This window comes from Sarcophilus harrisii, chromosome 5 (assembly GCF_902635505.1).
Source record: "Sarcophilus harrisii chromosome 5, mSarHar1.11, whole genome shotgun sequence".
Classification (NCBI taxonomy): domain Eukaryota; kingdom Metazoa; phylum Chordata; class Mammalia; order Dasyuromorphia; family Dasyuridae; genus Sarcophilus; species Sarcophilus harrisii.
The window spans coordinates 176085025-176104758 of record NC_045430.1 but is presented as its reverse complement, the minus strand read 5'-3'; the positions used below and the strand labels follow the sequence as shown (position 1 = coordinate 176104758).

The window sequence follows — 19734 nt, the reverse complement described above, 5'->3', positions numbered from 1 at the left end:
TGAAAATGGACGATTTTGGAAGATGTACTAAAGAAAATAAACAAATAAACAAAAACCAGTCCCTACCCTCAAAAAGCTTATATTTACTTATAAGCTGTACTATAAAGCTTATAATACATTTATGTAAAACATAAATGTAAAAGTATGTATATACACACAGAAACACATTATATATATATATATATATATATATATATAAATATGAGAGAGAGAGAGAGAGAGAAAGAAACACACACAGAGAGAAACAGAGAAAGATATGACAATGGGATACATACAGTGTTGCCCAGAATCAGGTTACTTCACAGAGAGTAAAGGAGTACGGTATGTCTCAGGGCAAAAGTAGTATAGCAGTGATGTAGTATGACAATTATGTCTAGCTAAAAAAAGATGAAAGCAAATAATAGGACTGAACAAATCTTTCTAAGAAAATACCATGACACACAGAAAGAACAATGGATGACTGTCAAATCGAAAACAAAACAATTACCTTGTCTCTGGGAAAGAGATGATGGACCTGCTTCTTTTGTTATGCCACAGTGCTCTTTAACTGTTCTAACTTGGTTTCCCTGAACTAGTTTCCTTTGTCTCAGTTTCCTTAACTGTTCTGTCAAAACCCCTTAGTTGTAAAAACCCACTCTGGTCCATTAAGTTTGGGAACCGTTTACTTTAAGGTTATAAATTGCTAGCAAGATAAACAAGAGAGCAGAACTCCTGACCCTCCCCTGTCCTCAAGAATTTACAATATTCCTAAAATATTCCAAGATACCTCACTGACATCTTTATCTCTGGGTATTCAGACATCCTGTCTCTGGGCTTTTAGGAATTATAGTCTCCCCCCAACCTGACAGAAGCCTTCCCGCCTTTTTGGGTCTTTATCTTTAGAGAATATTTAAGTGAATGGCTTTCTCTTGTTCATTGCTGGAAGAGCCTGGCTGTTAGATGCAGCAGGCTGGATTCTTTGCTCCCCAGCCCTGGGACCAACATGGATTCCTTGGTCCCAGTATATCTTTATCTCTTATCTGACTGGATAATTTGAGACAAGAGTCCTGTCCAGTCAATTATACTCTCCAATTAATAAATTATTGAAAACTCTCTAATCTCTCTCCTGCCTCAATTTCTCCGGCATTATACTTTTTGGTAAAAGTAAAAAACTACACAAATAGAGAAACTGAGGGAAGAAATCCTTTCTTATAGCACAATAGTATTCCATCTCAACTGCTGGGCATATAGATGTCTTTTCTTTTTATGTTACAGTAATTTTTGTGTAACCTACTACCTGTATACTCTATAGCCCTTCCTTATAACAATAACAATTAAGCAAAATAATTGACATAGTGACTGAACCTGCCAATGTATTGTTTCATGTGATTGAACACTAAACATTTATATGTGCTAAGCATTTGGAATGAAAGTAGAAAAGGCAAGATTCAGTTTCTTTTTAAGGAACTCACATTCTAAGGGGGAAAGAAAGCACACACATAAGCTTTTTTTACTACAATAAAGATAGAGAAAAGTCCTGTGGTCTTTAGGTTATAGCAGAAACACAGATTTTAAGGCTTCTTTAATTCCACTGTCAGTGAAAAATTCATATTAGTTTTGTTTGTTTGTTTGTTTTTGCTGAGGCAATTGAGGTTAAGTGACTTGCCCAGGGTCAAAAAGCTAGGAAGCATTAAGTGTCTGAGGCCAGATTTGAACTCAGGTACTCCTGACTTCAGGGCTGGTGTTCTACTTGCTGCGCCACCTAGATGCCCCTATTATTTTTGATGTCATAGTCTTGGCAGTGCCAGGGCATTTTGGTAGCCAGAACTTTCCTTTCTCAGGCTTCAGTAGCTATGGCTGTAATACCTATAGGAATAATTACCAGGCAACGCCTTCATGGAGATTGCTGCTTTAGATGATATCTGAGGGCAGTATGCTAGAAGCACTTCTATACTCAGGACTTTTAGGTTGTGTTCTGTCTTCATTGAAGTGAGAGGAGAGGGAAGAAGGAAGGTTCATGGTCAGGTGGTAGTAGTGGTCTGACTTGTCAAATAAGAAAGAAAAGTTATACGAAATTTATTAGAAATATGTTAATTCAATAGAGAAGCGGAAACATTGGGCAGAAACTTATATTTATTTGTATTATTGGCCCAAGATCTGTGTGATCTCACATGGATGTGGCAATATGGCCAATATAGGAATCTGTTTGCTGTACTGTGCTTATTTATATTTATTTATTATATGGGTTTTCTTTTTCATTTTTTTAGTTCAACTGGAGAAGAGAGACCAGGGGTAGGCCAGATCATAAATGTATGTTAAATATATTTATTTTAAAGTAATTTTAAAATGTGAAAGACTTCATAAACTTCTACAATACCATTTACTGAAGTCATAGGTGAAATATACAAAAATAGATTTCAACATAAATTAAAGATAGATTAAAAAATTTAATTTATAGGCAAAGAAGGAAGTTGGTGAAATGTGGTGTCAATAGAAGACAGGTTCACAATAAAAAGAAAGAGATTCACTATATTTAATGAGAGCAGTTAGATAGTAAATACATTTCAGAAAAATCACATAACAGAGCAAGAAAGATTGAATAGATACATCAGGGAACACAAAAGAACCAAGAGATCTATGACCAGGAACAGTAAGGAGGGAAAACACACCTGAAAATGTTATCCCTTTTATTCAAAATAATTATTAAAATGGGGAAAAACTAGGACATTGTTGTAGCTGAGTCACATAGAATTTCTTACTACTGCCCCAGGAACAAAAGATATTTCCTTAATTCAATGCATCAGCAGTCAAATGGGAGTGAGAGGTGAAAATAAATATTTATATGGTGTCTTTAAGTGCCAAGTACTGCACTAAATGCTTTTATAAATATTATCTAATTTGATCCTCACAAAAAATGTTAGTAGAAAGGCAATATCATTATCCCAAATTATACACTAAGGAAATTGAGGCAGATAAACTTGTCTCTTGTGACAGAGCTAGTAAATGTCTGAGATCTTTTCAAACTTAGATCCTTTGACTCTAGACTCCACTATGGTGCCAACAGCTGCCTCTGTAAATGCTGCATGGAAGTCAAAGGAATAGGAGAAAGATGGAAGAAGGTATGTAAGGCTTTTGGTTTACAACACTACCTTACTAATTGATCAAAGGAAAGTCTAATTCATGAATAAAAAGTATTTTTATGTTTTTAGTGGCAGAGCATTTTCATACTTCTTTTTCTGAGTTTTACCAGTTATAGAAACAATGTATTCTCTCAAAGAAACCATCCTTTTTAAAATACTACCTATCACAAGCTTTTTAAGAAAATTAAGATGAGAACCACATATTAAATTTTTATGGGTATGTGGAGCTAGAGACTGTATTGGATGAAAAAGGAATAAGGGGCCATACAACTTGTTAAGCAGTAAATACAACTCTTTTCACTTACAGGATACTTCTTATATAAAATATAAATCAAATGGCACTCACTGGAAAACTGAGATTCAACAGTCACTCTTTAAAAGATAATCTCTCTGAAACTGCTGTTAATACTCATTCCTGAGTCTAAAGCTTTGGACAAAATGTATATGCAGCCTTAAGTACAATCAAAGAAGAGTCTAGGAGGGAGAGAAGAGGATGGAAGAAGAGAATCTAGATTCACTGGGTGGGCTAATAAGGGAATAGAGATTAAAAAGTATCCTTCAAGAGTAAGAAAAATTATAAAGTTGATTTTCAATAATCACCAACCAGAAGGCTGAAATCTCTCTTAATTATTTGTCTGACTATAATTCAGAGAAATTAAGACAAAAGTAAGGAATCAGGCATTATAGGAATCAGAAATATACCAATCAAAATTTCTCTTTGCTAACCACTTATCAACTGAGCTTTCAGAAGGGTAAAAAGTTATTAGCAAATAAGTTTCATCTATTAAGGCAGTAATATATTAGATAGTATTATTTCATAAATACCTGCCAAACAGGTAGGGACAGAGACAGGAGGGTTTAAAAAAAAAAAAAAAAAGGAAGGAACCAGAGAGAAATAGTATTTTGGGAAAAAGAAAGGATAAAGAACTATTTAGAGACTCAGATCTTCCCAACCACTAAGAAGAATTGGGCAATGACTAAAAAAATGGTGTCCATTTACCCACAATCATTTAATTCTTTTTATTAAAACTCTCTGTCCTCATTTAAAAGAACAAAGCAACTGCTCAATCATCATCTTTGTCCTACCACGTTTTTAGAACATACCCCTACCACCTCCCAAAAAGGAAACGGAATTTAAATACATTTATGAGGCACACACACACAAAAAAAGGGAAATAAAAGCATTCCATTACTTTAATGTGAGTTTTTGAACAACAAGGATGATCTTGGCCAAATTATTGACCTTACTCATCAGAATTGGCAATGAAGAGTATTGGCTACGTTGCAAAAAATCTAAAGTCCCCTCAAAAGACAAACAAAATTGCCACTTCTGCAGATATTCAGAAGAACATGACGCAGAAACCGAAGGCAAATCCAAATGAGGCATTCCCAATATATTCTGAGTATTCTCAACATTTATACTAATGTATTCTTATCATTATCATTTCAATAATGTCCATATATAACATTGAGATTATAATCATTTGAAGATAAAAATTCTGTTCTTTGCTTTTTAAAAAAACTGATCATGTTCATTATAATCTTCAGATAGAATAACATAGAAATTAAATGACTGGGACTTGTTTTTCTTAACTTAAAAATTAAAGAGCAACTGGTATTACTCTGAGTCAAAATTATATGAATCTGATTCAATATGAATAGACATTTAGTCAGCAATATTTGTTTTGTGCTGTAAACACTCTGAGGTTAACTATATAATCACATAGTTGTTTTCCAGAATCATATGTAGATGGTTTATCATTCACTGACCTTTAATAAATGTCGGCTATGTGGCAGGTATTGCACATAGTGCTGGGGATACAAAAAGAGAAAAAAGACAAGTTCTGCCCTAGAGTAGCGTATCTAGGGAAGCTACTAATAAACAAATGTGTAAACAAGCTATATACTGGATAATTTGAAAGTTATTAAGAAGGCATGTAAAAGTGGGATTTTAATTGGGATTTAAAAAAAAAAAAAGGCAGAATAGCCAGGAGGAAGAGGTAAAAAGGAAAAGTATTCTAGGGATGGGAAATAGCCAGGAAAAATGTCTAGATCAAGAGATGGAGTTTCTTGCTTGTGTAACAGTGAAAAAGTCAGTTTAATTGTATTGAAGAGTACACATATGTATGTAAGGAGGAGGGGAATGTAAGAGGACTGGGGGCAAGGACAAATACCAATGTATTTGATCCTGGAATTTAATAGGAAACCACTGAAGTTTACAGCATAGAGAGGTACAACTCAAGTCAGACTAGAACTTAGGATCATTTTGCTGGATAATGGAGCAGTTATCAGAAAAATTAAGGGAAGTATCTGAGAAACACTGCAAAGAATAACTTTAGAAACAGATTAGCTATGAATATAAAAGATAAAGAAGAACTATTGAGGAGGATTCCTAGGTTGTGAATCTGGGGCACTGAAAGGAGGCTGTGTATTGTTGACAGTAAAAAGAGAGATTGAGAAGGGGAAAAGAGTTCAAGAGAAAAAAATGAGTTTTGTTTGGTACACATTCAATTTAAAATACGCACTGGATAGTCAATTCAACATGTTTATTAGTTCAAGAAGTCTAATATGCAGTTGAAGAAAGAACTAAAACTGAAAGTCAGCAGAATAGATAGAATTAAGAATCATCAACATAACAGGGAAGCCCGATGCAGGGAAGCTCTTGGCCAAAATATAGGAGTGTCAGTTACTCTGTCCTGGTTCAGAAGGCCAGATCAACAGACCAGCTCTGTGAGAACTCCAGTGCAACCACAGAAGGAAAATTGTGAGCCTATGAACTCTAGCCTAATAGATAGGACTTGATCAGGCCACTCAGCACAGTGGGGAAGGCTGCACCAACAGCTCCAGTGCATCTAGTAAAAAGACCCTGATTACTATAGAAAGCTCGAGACAATTTTCCTTATAGATTTAACCTTTAACAGCAGACTTAAGAGTAGATTCAATTTTTAAAAAGGAGCAAAAAGAGATCTGATTATAGAGAGTTACTATGGAGAAAGGGAAGGAAGACTACAGGACAGCAAATGCAAAATGCCTGCAGATGAAGCCGCAAAGGGGAATATGAATTGTACTTCAGTTCAAAAAGGATCTAAGAATGAGAGAGAAGAAAAATGAGGAAAAGAAATAAGAGCACTGTAGGAGAATTATAAAAGACTGGGAGGAGGGTGGGGAGCAGGGAAGCCAACACCTTGGAAAAGGAAGCACAAAAATTTACTGAAGAAAAAACTCCTTAAAATAATTTTGATGTAATGTAAAAACAATTCACTGAACAAAACAACTCCTTTAAAAGTACAAGTGGTCAAATGCAGAAGGAGGTTAAAAAAAGCTAACTCAAGAATAATTCACTGAAAATTAGAACTGGATAAATGGAATTGAATGACCCAATGAGAAATCGAGAATGAGTCAAACAAAATGAAAAATGAAAAAAAAAGAAGAAAATTTAAAATATTTCAACTAAATATCAAATTAGAAATTCTGATAATCAAAGTTAACAAAGTTGAAAATAAGAAAACTATTGAACCAACAAATAAAAAATAAGACTTGGTTTTATTTAAAATAATTGTAATAATATAAAATATTGGGAGTCTAACTGCCAAGTGAAAGCCAGGAACTATACAAACACAATTTCAAAATGCTTTTTACATAGACAAAATTTAATCTAAACAAGTGGGAGAATATCAAGTACTCATGGGTAGGCCAAGCTAATGTAAAAAAAGTGGCAACTTTAACAAAATTAATGTACTTATTCAGTGCCATACAAATCAAACTAACAAAAAAATTATTTTATAAAACTAGGAAAAATAATAACAAAATTTATCTGGGAAAACAAAAGGTCAAGAATTTCAAGAGATTTAATGAAAAAAACTTACAAAGGAAGGTGGCCTAGCTGTACCAGAATTATAAAGCAGTAGTCATCAAAACCATTTGGTAATGCCTAAGAAATAGTAGTGAATCAGTGGAATAGGTTAGGTTCACAAAGACACAGGTCAACACCATAGTAAACTAGTGTTTGATAAACCCAAAGACCCCAGGTTGTGGGATAAGTACTTCTCTACTATTTGACAAAAATTGCTGGGAAAACTGGAAAATAGTTTGGCAGAAATTAAGCACTGACCAACATCTAAGATAAGGCAGAAATGGGTTCATGATTTAGAAAAAAAGATGATATAAGCAAATTAGGAGAAGCAATGATAGTTTACCTCTCAGTACTGTGGAAAAGGAAGGAATTTATAGCCAAAGAAGAACTAGAGAATATAATGAATGAAAACTAGATTATTTTGAAGTTTTTGTACAAACAAAGCTAATGCAACCAAGATTAGAAAGAAAATAGAAAGCTGTTTCTGATAAAAGCTTCTTTTCTAAAATATAGAGAATTGACTCAAATAAATATGAATACAAGTCATTCTCCAATTGATAATGGTAAACAAATATGAACAATTTTCAGACAATGAAATTAATTTTTAATCTTATGAAAAAATGTTCTAAAATACTATTAATTAGAGAAATGCAAATTAGACAACTTGAAGTACCATTTTCACACCTCTTAGATGGCTAAGATGACAGGAAAAGATAATGATAAATGTTGCAGGGTATGTGGGAAAACTGGAACAACTGGTGAAGTTGTGAACTGATCCAACCATTCTGGAGAGCAATTTGGAACTATACTCAATGGGCTATCAAACTGTGTATTGAACTAGCAGTGTCTACACTGAGTCTGTATCCCAAAAAGATCATAAAAAAAAGGAAAAAGAGCCCACCATGCAAAAATGTTTCTAGTAGCCTTTCTGTACTAGCAAGCCGAGGAATAGCTGAATAAGTTATGGTTTATGAATGTCATGGAATATTATTATTCTATTAGAAATGACAAACAGGCTGATTGTAGAAAAGCCTGGAGAGACTTGTGAACTGTTGCTAAGTGAAGTGAGCAGAACCAGAACATTTTATACAGCAACAAGATTATATAATGATCATCTATTGATGGACTTGGCTCTTTTCAACAATGAGGTGATGCAAGGCAATTCCAATAGACTTGTGATGGAAAGAACCATCTGCAAACAGAGAGAAAACTATGTTCACTGAATGTGAATCAAAGCATAATATTTTCACATTTTATTATTTGATTTTTTTCCTATTATTTTTTTCCTTTCAGCATGACAAATATGGAAATATTTAGAGGAACTGCATATATTTAACCTATATTGGATGGGAAGGAAAAAAATTTGGAACACAAAGTTTTGCAAAAGCAAATCTCAAAAACTATGTTTGCATGTATTTGGAAAAATAAAAAACTATTTAAAAAGATTAAAACTAACAGGGGAAAAAAAAGAATCATCAGTATAGAGATGATAATTAAAATCCATAAGAGCTAATGAGATCACAAATAAGGTGACTGGAGAAGAATATAGGGGACCAGGATGGTTCAGTATGGCACATCCATAGTTAGTAAGATCTGGAATAAGATCTAGCAATCGAAATTGAGAAAGAATGATCAGGTAAGTAGCAGAAGCAGAAGAACAATGTCTTGCTTTTGAGAAGAAGAGGGTCATATGGCAATGTCAGTATCTACAAAGAGGTCAAAAAGAATGAGTTGAGAAAAGACTACTACATGCTCTATTTGGGAAATCATTGGTAACTTAGGAGAGGTGTTGAACATCTCAAAAAGTTCAAAAGTTGAACCTCAAAGAGTTTACCTCCAAAGAGCAATGGAAATATAAATCAACAATTCATAGGAATGGAAGAATCCATCACTGTATCCATCAAGTGAGGGTTTTTGGTGAGGGGGAGATATAGTCTTGGATATTAGAAAAACAGCCAGTATACAGAGAGACAAGATAAGGGAGGGAGGAGCCAGAATTAAAGAGAAAGAAATCTCTTGATGATAATAACAACAAAAGTTAGCATTTATATAGCATTTATTGTGAGGCAGGCTCTAAATTAAGGGTTTTACAATTATCATCTCATTTAATAACCATAGCAACTTTAAGAGCTAGATACCATTATTTTACAGAAGAGAAAACTGACTTTGGGTGGCATGGTGTCTTCAGGCAAGATTTGGTTTTAGGTTTTCCTGATTCTAGGCCTGAGGATCTACTATCTCACTAACCAATAATTTTTCTATTGTCTTTTTTTTTTTTTTTTTGGTGGCTGAGGCAATTGGGGTAAGTGGCTTGCCCAGGGTCACACAGCCAATTTTTTTTCTAAAAAATACCCTCCCTATCCCCACAAAAAACAGAATTTATAGTATTAGGTAGATCCTTTGTGAAAGATTTATGGAAGGACATTCAGACATAATGAGAAGGTATGCGTTATGTAAAAAGGATAGTAACCTCCCAATTCCTTGTGAATTAGTACAACCATTTAGGAAAGCAACTTAGAATTATAAGGACAAAAAAGGAAAAAAAAGCATTTAATAAGCACCTACTATGAGGCAGAAACTGTGCTCAGCTTTTTAAAATCTCATTTGATTCTCATGACAACTCTGCAATGTAGTTGCTATTATTACCTCCATTTTACAGTTGAGGGCAGCCAAAGGTTAAGTGATCTGCTAGGAAGTTTCTAAGACTGGAGGGAACTCAAGTCTTCCTCACTCTAGGACCAGTGTTCCTTTTTATTCTATGATCTAGTTAATTGATAAAAAAAAAAATAAAACAACACTACTTGACCAAGATATTCTACTCACAAGCGCCTCTGTGAGGGAAAAGAATAGGGAGTGGGGGAAATTAAAGATATAAAGGAGAGAGTCAGATGGGGGAGAAGGAAAGGAGAAAGAGGAGAGGAAAGTCAGATAGGAGGAAGGAAGAAGGATGTGAACCATATAAATTAGAATTTTTCACTATGATTTTCGTCTGTTATACTAAGATAGTAAGCTACATGTATGACATGGGTAGAGATACATCTTTATTTTATATAAATTTCCTTTTATATTAGGGGTTATTTCTAATACTTAGTTTTTAAAATATATTCTTTTTCTTTAAATTTTTTATGGTCAAATTAATGTTGCCAAAAATGTTTCATGCTATAAGATTGTAAATGGTGAAATCACTTGCACATGTTGAGATTACTGGAACTTAGCAATATTTGAGGAAATCAGGGTAAATTATATATTTTCAGAAATGTAATCTAGATTGTTCACACAATTAGAAGTAGACAGTGATAGTAATATGGAAGACATCTGGGTATTAATCCAAACGTCACTGTTTCATTATTGTATGACCTCAACAATGGTGCTCAATGAATGTGATCCGTTTCGACTTTTTCTAAATTTTCATACCCCAAAACAGCAAGTGAGACTGCCTTTCAGAGAAAAGTAATATAAAGATAGAGTGCAGAAGAACAGCATCTGAAGAAGGGAACTGAGCAGCAATTCTTAATATCTTAAAGGAAAAAACTATTTGGAAATGGAGATATTACACTGCTCTCAAGAAGTAGCCATTTGTACAGCCTTAAATACAGATTGATTGCTTCCACTTGGATGTTGAGTGCATCATCTTTTCTGAAGAAAAGAAAGAGCTAAATTTTTTCACATTTATCTGCATCAAGAAACTACTTCCCTCTTTTAATACACTTTCTTGTTATCACATCTGCTTAGCCTTGCCTATTCCCCCAATAAGAAAGAACTTCCTTCACAAATAAACATTTTGAATATCAGTACCATCTCAATTGTACCACCAAACTAGATAAACCCTCCCTTCCTCTCTCCCCCATATAGAAGGCTTATGTGTATAGCTTTAAGAATTATAACGTGATCAATGAGAGGAAAAGCAATTAAAACAAAAAACAAACAAACAAAAAAAACACAACCCAAAACATCACATTCAGCTATTACTGGCTTCTTAATTGTCTAAAATCTGGGAATTTTTTCCTTTTCTTTTCAATATAGAATAGTATTTCATTTTTTCCCAAAGAAATTTTTTTATTAAAACTTTTTGTTTTCAAAACATAATTTTCAATATTGACCCTTACAAAACCTTGTGTTCCAATTTTTCCCCTCCTTCCCAATACCCCCTCCTCTAGATGGCAAGTAATCCAAATATGTTAATATAATAACATGTTAAATATGTTGAACATGTTAAAAATATATATTAAATCCAATATAGGCATATTTATACAATTATCTTACTACACAAGAAAAATTAGACTAAACAGGAAAAAAAAAATGGATACGAAAACAAAATGCAAGTGAACAACAAAAAAAGAATGAAAATGCTATGTTGTGATCCACACTCAGTTCCCACAGTCCTCTCTATGGGTGTAGATGGCTCTCCTCTCTTCATCACAAGATCATTGGAACTGGTCTGGATCATTTCATTGTTGTAAAGCAGGAGTCCTCAAACTTTTTAAATAGGGGGCCAGTTCATGGTCCCTCAGACTGTTGGAGGGCCGGGATACAGTAAAAACAAAAACTTGTGGGCCTTTAAATAAAGAAACTTCATAGCCCTGGGTGAGGGAGATAATTGCCCTTGGCTGCCCAATCTGGCCCTCAGGCCATAGTTTGAGGACCCCTAAGTGTCACATTAATCAGAATTGATTGTCTTATAGTCTTGTTGTTGCCATGTATAACGATCTCCTGGTTCTGCTTATTTCACTTAGCATCAGTTCTTGTAAGTCTCTCCAGGACTCTCTAAAATCATCCTGCTGATCCTTTCTTATAGAACAATAATATTTCGTAATATTCATATACTACAACTTATTCATCCATTCTCCAATTGATGGGCATCCACTCAGTTTCCAGTTTATTGCCACTACAAAAAGGGCTGCCACAAACATCTGTGCACATGTGGGACCCTTTTCCTCCAAAAAGAATTTTTTAAACATATATTTTTACATTTTGAGTTTCAAATTTTTCTTCGTCCCTTCTTCCAAAGAAGGTAGACAGTTTGAACTAATTTTAGATGTGCTGTAAAACGAATTTCCATATTAATCATAGTTGTGACAGAAAAACAGATCAACAGGGGGAAAAACACCACAAGAATAAAATTAAGGGGAGAAAAGATGCTTTCATCTACATTCAGAGAAAAGCAGTTCTTTATTTGGGTATGGATACCATACCCAAATTTCTTGGATCACTGTATTGTGAGAATAATTACATAATTTATACTTGGTCATCTTAAAATATTGTTGTTACTTTGTACATAACACATTTCACTTTGTATCAGATCACAGAAGTCTTTCCAAGTTTTCTCAGAAGATCTTGCTCATCATTTGTTAGAGCATAATAGTATTCCATCATAATTTTATACCACAATTTATTTAATCATTCCCCAACTAATGAATATCACCTCAGTTTCCAATTTTTGATCCCAGAAAAAAGCTGTGATAAATATTTTTTGCATATAAGTCCTTTCTCTCTTGGTTTTTTATCTCTTTTAGGATACAGATGTAGCAGTAGTATTGTGAGGGCAAAGGATATGCGCGATTTTATAGCTCTTTGGCCCTGATTCTAAATTGTCTAAACAGTCAAATCACTAAATAATTCCACCAACACCAAATTAATGTCTCATTTGTCTTATTCTTTTCTGTCCAGTTAGTCAAACTAAATAGGTGTGTGGCAGTATCTCAGAACTGTTATAATTTGAATTTCTCCAATCAATAGAGAGTTGGAGCATTTTTTTCATATGGCTAGAGATAGCTATGATTACTTCATCTGAAAACTGTTATCTTTTAAACATTTTTCAATTGGGGATGGCTCTTATTTTAAAAATTTGACTCAGTTCTCTATATAATTAAGAAATGAGGTCTTGCTTCAATTACACAGAAAGTTATTTCAATTTTTTCCCCCACAATTACTCTTGCTAACTATATTTTACCCTTATTTATTTTACATTCTCTCTTCTTTCACCCTGTCTCTCCTTGAAAGTGTTTTGCTTCTGATCATCTCCTTCCCACAATTGGCCCTCCCCTTCACTATTCTACCTGCCTCCCCCCGCCCCTTCTACTAACTTGTAGGATAAAATAGATATCTATGCCCAATTAAGTTTCCCTCTTTCAGCCAATTCTGATAAGGGAAATTTTCAGATGAACTGATCAAGTTATTTATAGCCATATTAAAAAAAAAAAATTCTTACTGATTGGAGAAATGCAAAATTAAAATAGTTCTGAGGTACTACTATTAGATTTGGCTAACAGGCCAGAAAAGAAAAATGATAGATGATGGAGCCAATGTAGGAAAAAAATGAGACATTAATGGTGGAATTGTATACTGACTCAACTATTCTGTAGAGCAACCAAATCCAAAGAAATATAAAATCTGCATACCCTTTGATCTAGCGAATAAACATGTATTGTATAAAAGATTAAAAAAAAAAAAAGGAAAAGGACCTATATGTACAAAACTATTTGAAGCAGCTCTTTTCTTTCTTTTTTTTTATTAAAGCAAAATTTACTTTTTCAACATTAATTCTTGCAAAACCTTGTGTTCCAATTTCTCCCTCCTTGCTCTCATCCCCTCCCCTAGATGGCAAGTAATCCAATATATGTTCAACATGGTAAAACTATATGTTAAATCCAATATATGGATACATATCTATACTCTTGCTATACAAGAAAAGTAGAATCAAAAAGAAAAAAAGTAAAAGAAAATAAAATGCAAGCAAATAACAACAAAAAGAGTGAGAATGCTATGTTGTCATTTAGACTCAGTTCCCACAGTCCTCTCTCTGGATCTGGATGGATTTCTTCATCGTGTGGATGGATTTCTTCATCACAAGATCACTGGAACTAGCCTGAATCATCTCATTGTTGAAAAGAGCCACGTCCATCAGAATTGATCATCAAATAATCTTGTTGCTGTGTACAGTGATGTCCTAGTTCTGCTCATCTCACTTAGCATCAGTTCATGTAAGTCTTTACAAGCCTCTCTCAACCAATTCTGCTGATCATTTCTTATAGAACAATAATATTACATAACATTCATATACCATAAATTATTCAGCCATTTTCCAACTGATGGGCACCCATTCAGTTTCCAGTTTCTTGCCACTATAGAAAGGGCTGCCACAAACATTTTGAGCAAATAAATTTCAAAAGGATACAGCAAGGATCCATTATTCATATTTTTTAACAAGGCCATCAGCCACTGCTCCAATCTCGGTATACTTAATGGTACTGGTTAAGTGAAACTACTTGGTAAAACTACAAGACTTAGAACATGATATAAGATGGTTAACCCAGGAGGTGATTTTTATCCTGTATCTCAGCACCAGCTTTAAGAAATGTTATTGTGTGTTGATTGCACATTGAGAAGCCTCATAGCATGCATGTCTTTTCAGTTTAGGTTATTTCAATATGCAGAGTAATGCAATTCATTTCCCAACGTTCTTTCTTTAGGTATAGAGCAGCTCTTTTCTTTCAGCAAAAACTGGAAATTGATGGGAAGCCCATCGAATGGAGAATGGCTGAATAAATTGTGATATGTAATTGTGATGTAATACTATTGCTCTCTGAGAAAAGATAAGCAGGATGTTCTCAGAAAAACCTGGAAAGTCCTTCATGAACTCGGGTAAAGCAAAATATACTATGTACAAAGTAATAGCAATATTGAGGGATGATCAGATGTGAATGACTTTACAATTCTTAGCAATACAATGATCCAAAACTATTCTGAAGGATTTAGGATGAAAAATGATCTAACATACTCAGAGAAAAAACTGATTGTGTCTGAATATAGATTAAAGCATACTTTTTTTTCTAAATTATAGTTTTCTTGAGGGGTTTCTTTTTTGGGGGAGGGACAAATGGGGAAAAATCTATGTGTTTGGTCACAGCATGACTTTTATGGAAATGTTTTGCATAACTTCACGTGTACTTTCTTAATGGGGGAGAAGGAGCTGGGCAGGTAAGAAGGTAGAGAATCTGGAACTCAACTTTTAAAAACAAATGAAAAAAAATTTACATGTAACATAAAAAATAAAATATTAAATTAAACATTAAAAAAAGAGGAAGGAATGAGAATCTTTAAGTTGGCTTAAAAAAAAAACAGAAGGTATTTTTTGTGAGAACCTTAATCAGGACTGGGTCTTGTAGGGATTAAAAAGTCAAGTGTGAATGTCAGAATGTCAGAATACCAAGTTTTCTACTTTTGAGGGATGTGGCTGAAGCAAAGTCTTCTTAGACAGAATTTTCCTGACAGGCTTGGGAAGAAAGGAGGTAAATGGAAGCTGAAATTTGGACAGGCTTATGTATGTCACCCACAAAGGTAAACAGCATAACTATGAAATTCTGTATTCCTATGTAGCTAGCATGTTGGATAATTTCCTGAGATACTGCTAATAAATTTATAAAATGTGAAAAATGTATTTAAATTGGCTTAGACACTGTACTATAAAAAGATGCTTGTTTTTTTCTTTTTTCCCCAGATAAAATAAGGCATGAAAAAATACAAACAAATGCATTCTTATTCTAAATCACAGGATCTACAATTAGAAAATTCCTTAGAAGAAGCTCCATTTCTCTGTAATGAGAATTAGTTTCTTTACAGCTCATGAAGTATTTTTATAATTTTACTTTTTCCAAAAATGCACCCATTGGGAGCTCAAGAAATGTAAAGGCAGAATCCATGTGCAACTTTGTTCCTCTTTTTAATTTACTTGAAAACCATACTGACAACAGAACATAACTTCCAAGGTGCTTAAAGCAAGACAAACAGGAAATGTGTCCAAATAATTAACATTCTATCACATTAAATTTGATGATCATGGGTAAGGTATTATACTCCAAGTTACAACACTGATCTATAAGATTATGCAAATAATATGCACCACAAAGAAAAAGACAACAAATGTAGTAGAGATGAAAGGTGAGAGAGAGAGAGAGAGAGAGAGAGAGAGAGAGAGAGAGAGAGAGAGAGAGAAAGTGAGTATAAAGGCTAAGGAAAAAAGGTTCTAAATTTATCCTCTGATTCTTCAAATTTTTTGTAGTACATGTAACCAGATCTACTCCCCCTTTGCCTTAGAGAAGTAGATTTTGAGAATTGAATGAATTTTCAAAATATCTTGCTAACTGTATTCCAGGGTAACTAGTTTCCTTTATAACCTTGTGCATCCCCTTTTACACTGAAAAATATTATTCTGAGAAGGGAACCATAGATCTTTGTCATCAAAAAATAAAAAATAAATCTTAAAAATTTCTGCTTTAGGAGGATTGGCAATATCTGAAAACAGAAAACTAGAACAGTCATGCGGAAAAATCAAGAATAAGTACTATGTGGTCTCTATAAATGAAATATATAGAAAAACTTAACAAGGGAGTTAGGGGTCATTTTCTTAGGTTTTATAGAGATACACAGTTCAGGAGAATTGTTGGCTAAAGTATGGTTTAGCTCTAGCAGGCATCTATCTTCCCTCCTGCCATCCTTCCCAAAAGGAGAGGTTGTTAATTGGGAAGGCTTTTCCACAGAGCCTATATGAGAAAAAAGATCCAAGAGTTCATGTAAATGGCAAAACCTTATCTTGGTGAGACATGAGGCAGCTGGGGGAAGAGGCAGCTGGCAAAAGACAAGTGAGCCAAAAAAGGAAGGCCATCATTTGGGAATTTGGTCTTTTGTTTGCCTTTTAAATAAGGAGAGAGATAGCGTTATGCAAACTGCAGGTTTAGTAAAGGCTTCCAAAAAAATTTGAATAAAGAAAGGTTCTAAAAAAGTCTACAGGTACAAACAAGCAAGTGCTAGTTTTCAACACACAGGTGTGTGCACCTAAAAAATATTGACCCAGCTGTTAATTGGCAGTAATAATCTTCCTTCTGTTTCCCAAAGTACTCATTGCTCACCTCTTCCTGAGCTCCCATCAGTGCATGATGGGGAGAGCTGGCAGATCAGGCCAGAGTAAAGAACAACCCCATCAACTCCTGTGTTGGCTGCAGAGCCAGCTGCACTAACCCAAGCAGAGAGACAAGTTAACAAGCTGCCCTTTAGCCAAGTTCATCTAAAAGGAGTAACAAAGTATTCTTGAAGATAAAGTCTACAGAGGAAAATGATGCAAAAATTACTGGCTTAACCAAGTATAAGCATGAAGAGAAATCCATTAAGCAATGGGGAGGGAATATCAAAGCTATCTTTAGTAATGAACTGTCCCAGCTCTGAGGCCTAAAGAATTCATTCTTCATTTTTATGAAGACCTTTCCCCTGAAACCTCTCTATTATTTTCCCAAAGAGTTTCTGAATGAATCTTTAATGGAAATGGCAGATGTCATTAATTTGGCCTTGCTAATAATTGGTTACAGGACCTCATGAAATTTTTCTTGGTAAATTAATTCAGATTGCCTTAGATCAAAACATAAGCAATAAAGATTTTTAAAGTGTTAACATTAAGTGAAAGACCAGTATCAAGCTATGGGGTCAGAACCAAATCTGTACTTATTTTGGAATAAGACCTAAGAAAAGAAAAGAAGCAAACAACTCATTAATGAGATCTTCAGAAGAGACTTTAGTTGGGAAGTACTAAGGCCTCAGAAATACAGGGAAAAATCATTAAGTAGAAGTTCAATTAAGAGAATATATAGTTTGTGGCAGCCCTTTTTGTAGTGGCTAGAAACTGGAAACTGAATGGATGTCCATCAGTTGGAGAATGGCTGAATAAATTGTGGTATATGAAAATTATGGAATATTACTGTTCTGTAAGAAATGACCAACAGGATGATTTCAGAAAGGCCTGGAGAGACTTACACGAACTGATGCTAAGTGAAATGAGCAGGACCAGGAGATCATTATATACTTCAACAACAATACTAGATGATGACCAGTCCTGATGGATCAGGCCATCCTCAGCAACGAGATCAACCAAATAATTTCTAATGGAGCAGTAATGAACTGAACTAGCTATACCCAGAAAAAGAACTCTGGGAGATGACTAAAAACCATTACATTGAATTCCCAGTCCCTATATTTATGCACACCTGCATCTTTGATTTCCTTCACAAGCTAATTGTACAATAATTCAGAGTCTGATTCTTTTTGTACAGCAAAATAATGTTTTGGTCATGTATACTTATTGTGTATCTAAGTTATATTTTAATATATTTTAACATCTACTGGTCATCCTGACATTTAGGGGAGGGGGGTGGGGGGGGGGTAAGAGGGTGAAAAATTGGAACAAGAGGTTTGGCAATTGTTAATGCTGTAAAGTTACCCATGTATATATCCTGTAAATTAAAGGCTATTAAATTAAAAAATAAATAAATAAATAAATAAATAAAAAAAAAAAAAAAAAAAAAGAGAGAATATATAGCTAAGAAAACTCAGGAAAAATAATCCCAAACCAAAGTATTCAAAAGACATGGGTTCACATTTCAGGATCAACTGAAAAGATAAATAAGATGATAAGGCTCTTAGTGAGACATGCATGAGGAGATGACACTAAAAAGAAAAATAAAAGGTAGAATGGGAGATAGCACTGTGGTGAGGATGAGGGAATCTCAAATTAAAACAAAAGACTAAAGATTTCGGAAGTGACTGGTGTTGAAAGACTGATGATTATTTTTTCCTAGACTCTCAGGACTGAATAGTGTGACAGAAATCTATTTGGCTTCAACCCTATCATCTGGCAGATGAAAAAATTGTGTCCAAAAGAAGTTAAAGAAGTCTTAATATAGCTAAGACATAGTCAATTGGTGACAAAACAAAACCAAGAATCCCAATCTACCAATTCCTAGCTCAATTACACCACACTGCATGTGCATGATCACATGTTAAAACATTTTATCACATAGCATTTTGATTTGGTCAACTGTTTCTGTCTTTCTTAGTTTATAAAACTTTAATCTTCTATTAACTTCACACTTTTGAGGTTTCAGAGTCACCACGTTCATGAGTATTATTAATACTCCAGAAGAAAAACTTTTGTAACATACAATGGCTTGTGCCTACTCATTCTGAAAACTTTGTTGTCTGTCAAGTGGGAAAGAATAAAGAATCCTGATTTAATAGACAATAACTCTTTAGCAGGTTTTTCCATTACTAGTCTGAATGAATCAACACAATGATTTCCAAGGAGTTCAGTTTAAGTGAACAAACATCTTATTACCTGTATCTCTCCAATTCATAATTAATATCAGGGAAAAATTCTCTTTATTAAATAAAATTAAAGGCTTGTAATATTTGGATATGTGTGTCAAACATTGTAGTATAATAAATTTATTTCTAAAAGTGATGTAAAAAGGTTATAAATTCTCAATCTTTAATGGAATCTTGATAATTATCACCACATAACCAACTTTCCTAACTTAAATTTTCCCCTTTCCCCCAAATTTCTACACATCAGAAACATATGTTCACTAGTATACTGGGCAATACTGTCACCTCTTTTTCTTGGCAAACTGAGAACACACAATCCCACCCAATATCCAAACAGAAGAAAATTGACTTATTTGGGCTGTCTTTTACAATGTTCATTATTGGCATCAATAAATGTTGAATAGACAAAAATGATGATTTCTTATTTCCCCAAGTCCATCCAGAAATCAGATCTTTACCCACTCCTCTGGGAAAAAGCCACTAATGACCAAAAAAACAGAGATGCCTGAAACAATGTTTGACAATTTGCATAATAATCCAGAAGTAATCTATTTATCAACACGTGGCATAGCCCTAGAAGGAAATGCCAGCCCAGAATGTTATTCTGGGCCCTAA

The 19734-nt window shown here is 34.1% G+C and overlaps 1 protein-coding gene across 1 annotated transcript in view; it reads right to left on the bottom strand.

The window, feature by feature from the left end:
- Nucleotides 1-19734, bottom strand: part of SND1 (staphylococcal nuclease and tudor domain containing 1) — a 468465-nt gene that overhangs the window by 224480 nt on the left and 224251 nt on the right. The gene's annotated exons all lie outside the window — the stretch shown is intronic.